General features: G+C 43.1%; 1 pseudogene; it reads left to right on the top strand.

Moving 5' to 3' along the window:
• The first annotated feature begins 685 nt into the window (after positions 1 to 685).
• Positions 686 to 7,524, top strand: LOC147427865 (uncharacterized; annotated as a pseudogene).
• The last annotated feature ends 4,421 nt before the right edge of the window (positions 7,525 to 11,945 follow it).

Below are 11,945 nucleotides of genomic sequence, written 5' to 3'. Positions count from 1 at the left end.
GCAGGTTTCCGTGGAGTTGAAGGCAGGTGTTGAATCGGCTTGGGGGCAGGGCTGCAAATGCAGATGTCGCAGGATTGAAGTGCAGGTCGGCAGGTTGAAAGTGTTCGCTACAGGTCGGCAAGTTGAATATGCTTGGATAAGGGATGTGAATCGGCTTGGAGCAAAGCGAGGCAAAGCTCAAAGCTAACCCCCCCCCACAGGGCTGCCCCTTGCCCAGGGGGGGGACTGTGGAAAGGCGAGAGAGAGAGAGAGAGAGAGAGAGAGAGAGAGAGAGAGAGAGAGAGAGAGAGAGAGAGAGAGAGAGAGAGAGAGAGAGAGAGAGAGAGAGAGAGAGAGAGAGAGAGAGAGAGAGAGAGAGAGAGAGAGAGAGAGAGAGAGAGAGAGAGAGAGACTTCAACAGTAGTCGCCCACTCTGTCTGGCATACAAGGCAGGTGCATCCAGGCAGAGGCGGAAGGAGGTGGAGGCAGAGGCATGATACCCTTGGACTGCAAGCTGTCGACATGGATTTCTACAGAGAGAGCAGAGGAGAGAATATGCGTGGGGAATCCCATACTAGTGGGTTTTAAATTGGTTAGAGCTGTGTGCTTCCTGAAGAGTAAAAATGAACCATCTCCTTTCCTGGTTCTGCTCTTTTCTTTGGCTTACAACATACCCATGAAGGCACTGTCGTAGTCAAGGAAGGATATGAAGCTTTTATGTGATGTATATGAAAGAGCAGTGACCTAGATAGTTTGCTATGCTGATGAGGCAGAGCTGTGTTTGGCATGCGAGACGCAGGTGCATGCTACTAGCAAGCCAGCCATCGAGCATCATACGGTTACCCTCATTCTCGACACCTCAGAACTAGCTATCTACGACATTTGCTAGGTTTGTTTGTGTATGTCATGCATCTGGATTCATTACTGTTCTGACCATGTGATTTAGAGTGTTTTGTAACCTCTGCTCATCTGCTTGGCTCTCAAGATAAAGCTGTCCTTTTTCTTCACATCGAGGACCGAGCTCTTCTCTATAGAGATTGCGATTTATTGGCGCATTCTTCCAATGCCCTCACAACCAAGCATAGAAGACTCCTCTTGGTAGCCATTATAGTTGGCATGAGCCCTATGGGTACCCTGCCCCCGGCCCAAGAGAAGCTAAGCACTCAGCATATGCCAGCTACGTATACTAGCTCCCTCAAGGAGAACAAATTTGCCTTGAAGAATTTTGCTGCCCACGATTTTGTTTCGACTGTAGAGAGTTGCAGGAAAGATAATGGTGGCATGGGTAGAAAGGGACCTGTGAACAAGCTCCCACCCTCACCTCAAATAGTGAGAAGTAAGATGTTATCTCTTGAGTTCTATACGCTCATCCCTTCTATAGGAATCAGAGGCCAACAACAAGAATCCAAACAACAGTAGTAGCAGACAACAATAATGACAAAAACAATCACAATGATAGTGTGATGATGGATGTGGATGCCTCCTCTTCGGTTGAGGATGGAAGCATCTCTGATTATCTCAACTCTGATGCCTTTGGATGGAGGCTTGATGAGCTACTCAACGCTGATCTGGTTGGTGTAGATGATGTGATAGCGGCCGAACTTTATCGCTTTCCAAGGTAGCACTGCATTGCTGCTTGAAGTCCATTAAAGTCATTGAGTCGATAGCAAGCTGCCAGTAAATGTATTTCACATGTCACAGAAGGAACAACAAGTTTGCTTTAGGATGTTCCTAGCAATTGAAGGAGTACAAGCGGAAGTGCGACGCGAGAGAAAAAGCAAGAAGAAGAGAACGACGATATCGTGAACTCGCTCTACTATCATGTGTAGAGCATAGTGAGTTCTTATTAGGTTTTTACAAAAGAATTTGTGTACATACCTGGCAGCCCACCCACTTACCTGGGCGACCACATTGGGCTTTATACCGCAACAACCTCCCACTTAAAGTCCAATGTGGTACTTTAAGTGTGAGAGAAGCTACTATACAAGCTAATATACAAGAGATGTAGAGAAGTGATGTACTACCCTACACCTAACTGCTTGCGAAAATGCGCAAAGCTCTCTGAGGGAAGTCCTTTTGTAAGTAGATCAACAGGATTTTCTATGGTGTGAACTTTGACAAGCTGAATTTGCTTATCCTCGAGCATTTCCCTGATGATACTTCACATCCACATGCTATGATACTTCACATCCACATGCTTTGTCTTTGAGTGATAAACTGGATTGCGAGCCAATTTTATAGCACTCTGACTATCACAATATAGCATAGGCATCTCTTCTTTGATTCCCAAATCTGTTACTAGTCGATTAAGCCAAATTGATTCTTTGCATGCCTCTGATGCTGCAACATATTCAGCCTCTGTAGTAGACTGAGTAACACAATCTTGTAATCTAGAACGCCATGATACTGCTCCACAAGCCAATGTAAAGACATACCTTGACGTAGACCTTCGGTTGTCTAAGTCACCTGCATAATCTGAGTCTGTAAAACCCTTCACACTTAGCTCCTGACTCCCATAGCATATACGCATACTCTTTGTAGTTTTCAGGTATCTCAATATTCCTTTCATTGCCTCCCAATGTTTTTTGCCTGGGTTTGATATGTATCGACTTACTACTCCCACTGCAAATGCAATGTCTGGGCGAGTAGCAATCATTGCATACATCAAACTACCCACTGCAGACGCATATGGAATCTTATCCATTTCAGCCTGTTCTTCCTCAGACACAGGACAATCTTGTTTGCTAAGTTTCACATATGGTGGCAGTGGAACACATTTAATGCCTTTCCCTTCTCCATATTGAAACGTTGCAAAACCTTGTTAATATACTCTGTTTGAGATAACCAAATCAACTTCTTTGATCTGTCTCTCTCAATGCGCATACCAAGTATATGACTTGCCTCACCCATGTCTTTCATGTCAAACGATTTTGCCATCTTTGACTTCAAAGCTGAAATTTCTTCCAAGTGCTTGCCAGTAATCAACATGTCATTCACATACAAAATAAGGATCAGCCAACTGCCATCCTTAGCCTTATTTGTATATAGACAATGATCGAACTCACTACGTTTGTAGCTTTGAGAAAGCATAAACTTGTGGAACTTATGGTACCATGTCCTCGGTGATTGTTTTAAGCCATAAAGACTCTTTAACAACTGGCATACCAAATCTTCCTTGCCTTTCTCAACAAACCCTTCTGGCTGCTGCATCTAAATTTCCACATCTAAATCACCATGCAAGAACGTTGTCTTGACATCCATTTGGTGCAACACCAAATCTAATATCGCAGCCAATGCAAGAAAGCATCTCAATGTAGTCATCTTGACCACCGGAGAGAAGACTTCATCAAAGTCAATGCCTTGTTCTTGCTTAAAGCCCTTGGCAACAAGCCTTGCTTTGTAGTTTAGCTGACTATCATGAGCGGTGATCTTATACCTGTAAACCCATTTACAAGGTAGAGCCTTTTTGTCCTGTGGTAATTTAACTAGCTTCCATGTCTGGTTTTTATGCAGAGCTGTCATCTCTGTCTGCATGGCCAATTGCCAATTCCCGGAGTCCTTCATTTGCACTGCTTCCTTGTAACATGAAGGCTCATTGCAATCAGTCAGCATGACATAGTTCATAGATGGAACAAACCGATCAGGAGGTTGCGTGATACGTCCAGATATACGCAAAATAGGTGGCTCAGGCTCAACCACAACGTGTGGTTCCAATCTATCCTGTCCTTGATCCTCTTGAGCCCTGACATTTTGTCTTGCACGTGCAGGTCCAACTTCTTGGAAGACAACTCTTCTAATCTCCTCAACCCTCTCTGGTTTAGAATGATATTTGGATTCATTAAAGTGAACATCATTGCTACGGATAACCTTTTTGGATTCGGGATCCCATAGTCTATACCCCATCTCACCAAAATTACCATAGCCTAGAAAGATGCACTTTCTACTCTTTGGCTCAAGTTTGTTCCTAAATTCCTTTGGAACATGAGTATATGCCTCACAACCAATGACTCTGAGATGCTTGTATGAGGGCATTTTGCCTGACCATACCATCTCTGGCACTGAATCCTTCTGCAAAACCTTGCTAGGAGATCTATTTATAAGATGAACAGATGTTGATACAGCTTCAGCCCAAAACCCATTTGGCAGCTGTGCATTAGACAACATACTTCTGACCTTCTCTGGTATGGTCCTATTCATCCTCTCAGCAACACCATTTTGAGGAGGATTGTAAGGAGCAGTAAGTTCATGTTTTATACCTTTTGACTTACAAAAGTCCTGAAAGGCCTTTGAAACATACTCTCCACCATTGTCAGTGCGTAAGCATTTAAGCTTCTTGCCACTTTGATTCTCCACAAGTGTCACAAACGTTTTGAAAACAGTAAACGCTTCATCCTTGTGCTTGAGAAAGTAAACCCATACTTTCCTCGAGTAATCATCTATAAATGTCATAAAGTAAGAAGCTCCCCCTAGAGATAGGTTAGGCATAGGTCCACACAAATCACTATGAACAAGTGCCAACTGTGTATCTCTTCTACAGCTTCTATGCTTATGTGGCTACTGTGTTTGCTTACCATACAGACAATGTTCACATAATTCAAAATCATTAAATGAAAAGCGAGGAAAATAACCAAAACGAGACAAGATTTCCATTCCCTTCTTGGACATATGTTCTAACCGGCTATGCCACAAAGAAACGTTTGGCTGCTCGGTTACATTGATTACATTTTTAGAGACATTTGATACATAAATCATGTAAAGTCCTCCAGACTTTACTCCATGTGCTACTGTCATAGAACCCTTGGATATCTTCCACATGTTCTGTCCAAAAGTGGTGACGTAGCCAGCATCATCAAGTAAACCTGTGCTGATCAAGCTCTTTGTAATTGCGGAAACATGTCTCACATTTTTCAGCGTGAAAGAAGAGCCATTCTGAAACTTCAATTGAACATCTCCAACACCTAAGATCTCACATGTCTGCCCATTGCCTAGCCGAACATGATATTTAGTGGTCACATAAGAGGTAAACCACTCCTTGTTTGGAGACACATGAAGTGATGCCCCTGAGTCTATAATCTAGTCACTCAGTGCATGTCCATCAGATGCTGTAAGAAGAGCTGAGTCCATTGTATTCTTCAAGAAGTAGATGTCTCCTGACACTAGACTGTCATCCTCTGCAACAGTGTTTGTCACATTTATTTCTTGAATTTTCACTGAGGACTTGTTCTTCTCACCATGGTCTTCAACTTTCTCTTTGCCTTTTTCTGCTTTCCATTCTCTGCAGTCTCTTTTCATGTGACCCTTCTTGCCACAATGGTAGCATTCTATGTCACTCTTGCCTTTAGCACTGTGGGACTTGCTACGAGACTGATTCCTCTTTCCACCTTTGTACTTTTCTTTGGTCCTTCCCCTGACAACTAAGGCTGTTCCTTTGCCTTTGTCCGTTGTCCTTCTACACCTGCTATGGTCAAACCATCTGGAGGTGCAGAATTACTCAAAGCTGTGCGAAAAGTGTCCCAACTTTCCGGCAATGTGATCAACAGGAACATAGCTCTAATAGGTTCATCAAACTTGACACCTTGAGCCGACAACTGACTGTAGATGGTGTTGAATTCATTCAGATGATTGGACATAGGTGTCCCTTCTTTCATCTTCAAGTCAACAAGCTTCTTAAGCCAGTATACCTGTGAAGCTGCACTCTGCTTCTCATAAAGATCACTTAGCTTTAACCATGCTTGAGAAGTCGACATCTCGTCTGCTACATTGAAGTAAACGCTTTCTGCCAAAGTCAGCATAATGGTAGAAAGTGCCAATTCATCCATTTCGCTCCATTCATCTTCGTCCATATCTTTTGGTTTTATCCCCTTGAGCTTTATAGGTTTTATCTGCTTCTTTTGTACCAACACGTGCCAAATTTGCTTCTTCCACAATGGGAAATTGGTTCCATCCAGCTTCTTGATATTGTAAAGAGCAGTGTCCTATGATCCAGCCATAGCTACGCTTCACAGTAGTTTACTTTCCTGGGAAAAATTCGGCAGAGTTTTCCCTGTAAACTGACCTCTGAACCAATATCAACCTGTCAAATGAACCAAGAAAGCTTCAGATTCTGCAGAAATTTTGACAGAGTCTCCTTTGTGAAATGGCTATGGTGTACTCAAAACCAGACCAAAAAACAGCTCAAAAAACACTGTCTCTCTAACACTGCAATCTGCGGGTAAACCTGTACTGTCTCTCACTGTCCTGTAAGCATGGACTGCGGCAATGCCTCAATGGCAGTAAAGCAAAGATGCAATCCCAACTGTCTAACTCACAGTCAATACATCCTAGCTACCTATCTAAGGGTCCTCGAGGGAACGCTCCAAGACCTGATCCTCAACAAAGGCTGCAGTAAATCTGACAATACATAGACTTCCCACAAAGTCATACATCCACAAATTTCCCACTATATGCTGTAACCGCTGCGACGGTTGTTTGCTGCGTGACTCACAGCAAACCCTCAACAGACATACATCATCTCTAACAATACATCCCATGTGGAAGTACCTGCAATGTCAAGATGAAATCTGGAATATCAAGCAGCAAACACAAGCTACCTGATGAAGTAGTGGATGTCGCCTACAGTTTGTGTGTAGATGCGCGCGTGTCGTATGTGACACGCCTCCAAGAACTGTGAGCCGTCCTTCGATGTGTAGACAACCAAAAATCAGCACTCTGGGAGTGCCGATATCCTCAACACCTGCACTCATAGGCCAAAACCCCAGATTTGCAGAGTCGGATCTGCACCCGCCGTCGCCGAGACCACGTAGTCGAAAATGGCATGCGCAGAAGACTCTGGCTACCTGCAAATGCTGCCCCGAGCCTCGATCTGAGCTCTGATACCAGTTGAAGGAGTATGAGCGGAAGTGCGACGCGAGAGAGAGTGCGAGAAGAAGAGCACGACGATATGGTGAACTCGCTCTACTATCATGTGTAGAGCATAGTGAGTTCTTATTAGGTTTTTACAAAAGAATATGTGTACATACCTGGCGGCCCGCCCACTTACTTGGGCGACCACATTGGGCTTTATACCCCAACAACAATGGAATCAACATTTATTTATCTGTAATTATTTGTGTCTCCATAGTTGTGCAAGCACTATCTTCTAAAATACTACAGATTTGTGATGTCTTTTGTTGATTTGATTATTGAGATTTTCTTGTGTTTGCCTTTTGTTGATTTAATTATTGAGCTTTACTCGTTTTACTTTTGGTTCTCCTCTAGGAAAGCAACATACTGGGATTTGGCCTTCATGAAGAGCACTCTTGCTTTGCTAGCTAGACTTCCTAGAGGAGCATGAGCTCAGCCCTTCTCAAGAGGAGAGTGTGGCATTGGGTCCACAAATGCCTTCCCCTCCGACACATTCTGTCCTTGGTGCGTCTCGAGGGCCTGCGAATGTTATTACCTGCTTCCCCAACATCACCACCTCGAGGCAATGTAAACAAGAAGCGCAAGTATTGGCTAAATGGTGCGTATCAATATGAACAGATTTCTCTTGGTTTTCAAAGCTGATGGTGGCCCATATAGATGCAGCTGCTTAAATTCACCCCGCCATTTTTCCACCATGGTCATGAATTTTTAATGGTAGACTTGTTGGTGACCAAGTTCACGTTAGCTATGAAGGTGCAAAAATAAACCTAACTTTTCTAAAATTTCCCCTAGCCAATTGAAGGAAAGGAATTTTGTATGTTTGGAGAGATGATTTATTTTGAACAATGCTTCTATGTGGGGTAGCTCCAATAAAACAATGCTTCTATGTGGGGTAGCTCCAATAAGGTTTTACTGAAGCTTCGGGTGCGGGTGTTAGAAACTTGTGCACATTTGATGCCTTTTTCGCTTTGCTATTATGGGAGCGCCTTCGATCAGCTTTCATGATGTAGCAATTAGTCTTGGGTGTAATGGTTTATTGATTGAGAGGGTTTTAATCAGTGCAATAAGTGTTGATAAGCACACAAGTTATTGTTGGAGGTCTCTTATATTTAGTGCTCTCTATTTCTCTCTAACTCATCTGTCATTCTACCTTAGGATCTCTCTCTGTGGAATATCTCTCTCTCTCTCTCTCTCTCTCTCTCTCCCCCCCCCCCCCCCCCCCCCCCCCCCCCATGTGTGTGAGGTTGATGCAGCCTTGCCAAAGCACAGAGAAGACGTAGAGCTTCTTGCAATAGTCATGTAGGGCATATCCTGCAATCAAGGTTCTTTGAGAGTCGACATTGCAAATAGAAAGCTCATGAATGACTTCTTATGCTTTTGTAAGGGCACCATTTGCGAGTAGGATATGTGGACACTTGGTTGTATCTATGAACCTTTAGCATACGTGATGATGTAGAGAACATCTTGTATGTCCTCATAAGCTATCCCGTTGAATGCGTTCGGATAGAAATTAGCAACCAAAATTGTGCTTTTACACTTGGCCAATTTCTTGTTTGTGTAAGCCTAGCAAGAAGCTGCATTATGTGCAACACTTTGAACCCAAGCCAATACACGGAGACTTGGACGAGTAACGAGACTTAGCATGTTTATAGAAGAAAGAAGGACTCTTGAAAGGTGTAGTACAAAGTCCTAAAATTTAAGAGCCATAGCCATGTGGGGGGTTTCTAATCACCGAGCGAAGATAAATCCGAGCAGATTGATACAAGAGCAACAATGGTGAAAGAAAAAAATTATGCCATGCATATTACTTTCACTACCACGAACCTGACACTTAATTGATAAAAAAGATATTTTAGAACCATTATGAAAATTGAATACTCGAGAGACACACAATCTCTTCATACTTGAAACACATATAATTCATTTTCATGTGGCATACCTCCTCTCAAAAATAGCCCACCAAAAAATTGACACCTAGATTTTGCAACAACGTCAACACACAACCTCGTAAGCCTACAATGCTATATGAGAGCATCCTAAAGCTTGAAACAAATCTAGTTTTGTAAGAAAGAAAAAAAAAGTTCCTAAAGTAAGCGCACTCTCACTCTCTCTCCTCTCAACTTCACAGCGCAACATCCTTGAGTTGCCCTCCCTTTCCCCTTGCCAACAAGACATGGATGCACCCACTGCATCTACATCTATTATGTATGCAGTGGCAATGATGAAATATGTGTCCAATGCATGATGAGCTCAATGCATGATGTACCCAACGTATGATGAGCTCAAGCATACCCAATTGCCTCATGACCATCTCAACCTGAGTATTGAGGAATGAGTTGTCTACTACTTTTTACCAAACTTGCCTAACAGTTAATCCATGTTTTTAACACTAGTATTGTAATGGGCCACAAAAGTGGCTGGTGCCCTTAAAGTGGTTCATGCCTAGATTCTAGTATTTTAAGCATAACTTTTCCATATGACATAAAAACTTCATGAAACTCTTTGAGCATCTTGTTAGGATGTGTCTAAGACATGAGAGTCTTTATGTAGGCAACATAGAAGTGTGATAGACTCATTTGGAAAATTGGTCTACCATTAAATCAATCCAGTTAAACTATATGCATTTTATTAAATTAGTTTTTAGAGATGGCCATGTAGCAAAGAAAACTTCAACCCTTGATTTATTTTCTTGACATTTTTTATCAACTCATACTATGTGTCATGCGAATTTCTCTAAGAGGGTTTTTTGTTTAGACATCTAAATAGCTATTGAATTAAATTTTTATAGAAGCCTCTTAAAGTCACAAAAATGAAAAACCTAAGTAAAATGGAGTTCATTTCCAAAAATTTAGCAGGTGCCTATACAAGCCAGTTAAATTGATTGAGAGGCTATTAACATATATATATGTCATAGATCTGCCTAACCTTGTGGTAACTGATTGTTGTCTTCTGGATTTGTGAACATAGCTGCTGGCATGCATGAGGTCTTAGAACATATTTTAAGGGAGGAGTCCAAGACAAAGCGAAGTTGTAAGGTATTTCAAGAAGACTCTAGTAAAAGGGTTGTGGCAAGCTCTAGTTTACTAGTTACCAAAAGTTCTTGTCTCGCTTAAGTTCCATGGCATCTTGTGCATCATTGGATTTTAAGATGCCTCTTAATTCTCTAAGACCTCCTTATTGCAAATTCAAGGATAAAACAAAGCTTGAAGAGGTTCCTTGTAGGGACCTCCAAAAGGAAGCTTGGTCTGCTCATTTTGCTTCATGAACCACTTTTCGTGAGGCCAATTTCTTGCCTAGCTAGCCTTTCACGATCATTAAATAGAAGCGATCGGACCTAGAGTCAAATGCAAGTTCTTCTGCATAGGAAAGGCCCAAGTCTCAAGTGCATTTGCCTGCTTGATGGCAAGGTAAAGTCATGAAGCGACAATTCCTTAAAAGCTCCTATGTTGTGAGTGCTCTCACTGCTGAAAACAACCAAGTTCCTAGGATATCAAGGCCAAGATTAAAGAATATTTTAGTCCTAAATCACATAATGAAAATTTAAAGCTTCTAGAGTCTCTCGCCTTTGTAGCAGCACGTAAACAAGAGAAGAGTTGTTTTTGCTACACACCAACGTCTGTGGCTACAATTTAATGCCCCAATCCCTACAATCATGAAAATAAAAAGGCCTTGCTTTGCTCGCCATCACATTGCAGTGGGGGTTGTACTGTCATCCGTCCTCAACACCTCAACATTATGCCGCCTCACAATCGTTTGCCTAAGGGCATGTACTTGCCTGATTCCTACTGCAAACCATCACCTCCACCACTTTTTTTGTGTGTGATACTGCCTACTACAATAGCTCCGTGGTCTAATTTACATTTTTTGAAAAGAAACAATCGTAAGCACATGACCCTACCCCTCCCTGGTTTGGTGTTGGAACCATTCCGAGCCGGCGCGGAATGGTTCCAGCAGCAAACCAGGGGCTTTAATGTCGTCACCATTTTAAAAATTGTTATATAAGTGCAGTCTATGCGCTTGCTGTGTGCGCACGAGAGAGAGAGAGAGAGAGAGAGAGAGAGAGAGAGAGAGAGAGAGAGAGAGAGAGAGAGAGAGAGAGAGAGAGAGAGAGAGAGAGAGAGAGAGAGAGAGAGAGAGAGAGAGAGAGAGAGAGAGAGAGAGAGAGAGAGAGCTGCCCTAGTCCTGCAGGTGGCCCTCATTGGCTCCCATTCAAAGTTTCAAATCCACAAGAAAGGAACGTCCGGGTCGTGGTGGTGGTGGTGGTGTGTGTGTGCGTGCATGCGAAAGTTTCCATGCAGGGGTGGAGGCTGGACAAGCAACCGGAGGCATCACTAGTGTTGTTTGTGGTGTTTGGGAGCTTCAACCCTGCGTGAAGCTTCTACAGACCCTCACGCTGCCTCTCCCCCTCGCTGCCTTGTCCCGACCTTGTGTTTCCCTGCGTCACCCCCTGCTCTGTCCCGTCACACGCTTGCCCTGTCCCACCTCAACACTACCGTGCCCCTGTCGTGTCTCAACACTTCTTGCGTCTTTTGCCTGCATCACGCCTTCACTGGCATCTCCGCCGCGCAAGCTCAACACACAACACGAAGAGAGAGAGAGAGAGAGAGAGAGAGAGAGAGAGAGAGAGAGAGAGAGAGAGAGAGAGAGAGAGAGAGAGAGAGAGAGAGAGAGAGAGAGAGAGAGAGAGAGAGAGAGAGAGAGAGAGAGAGAGAGAGAGAGAGAGAGAGAGCTCTACTGTTAGTGATTATTAAGTGTGGTCACCGTTAGCAAAAATTGCTCTTCTTCTTTTATAGTATTTTGTGGTACCCTCAGCAACAGATTGCTTTTGAGGTGTAGTTGGAGCCAAATTCTGCAAAGTGGTTAAATCATCTTGGGAGCCAAAATCCAGAAGACCTCCAGTAGTTATGTCTTTGAATGCCTGATGCTCAACAGTCCGCCGATGCCTGACTCTGCTTCTCAAACGGCAAACCAATCAGGAAAAGAAAGTGTACCCATAATTTCCGAGTGCTTCAATTGAGAACTCTCATGTTTGTTTTAAATGATGATTTTAAAAAAATCAAGTC

Source organism: Adiantum capillus-veneris, chromosome 23, assembly GCF_014529385.1.
Source record: "Adiantum capillus-veneris isolate H3 chromosome 23, ASM1452938v2, whole genome shotgun sequence".
NCBI classification, from domain to species: Eukaryota; Viridiplantae; Streptophyta; class Polypodiopsida; order Polypodiales; family Pteridaceae; genus Adiantum; species Adiantum capillus-veneris.
This window is presented reverse-complemented; position numbering and strand designations above follow the sequence as displayed.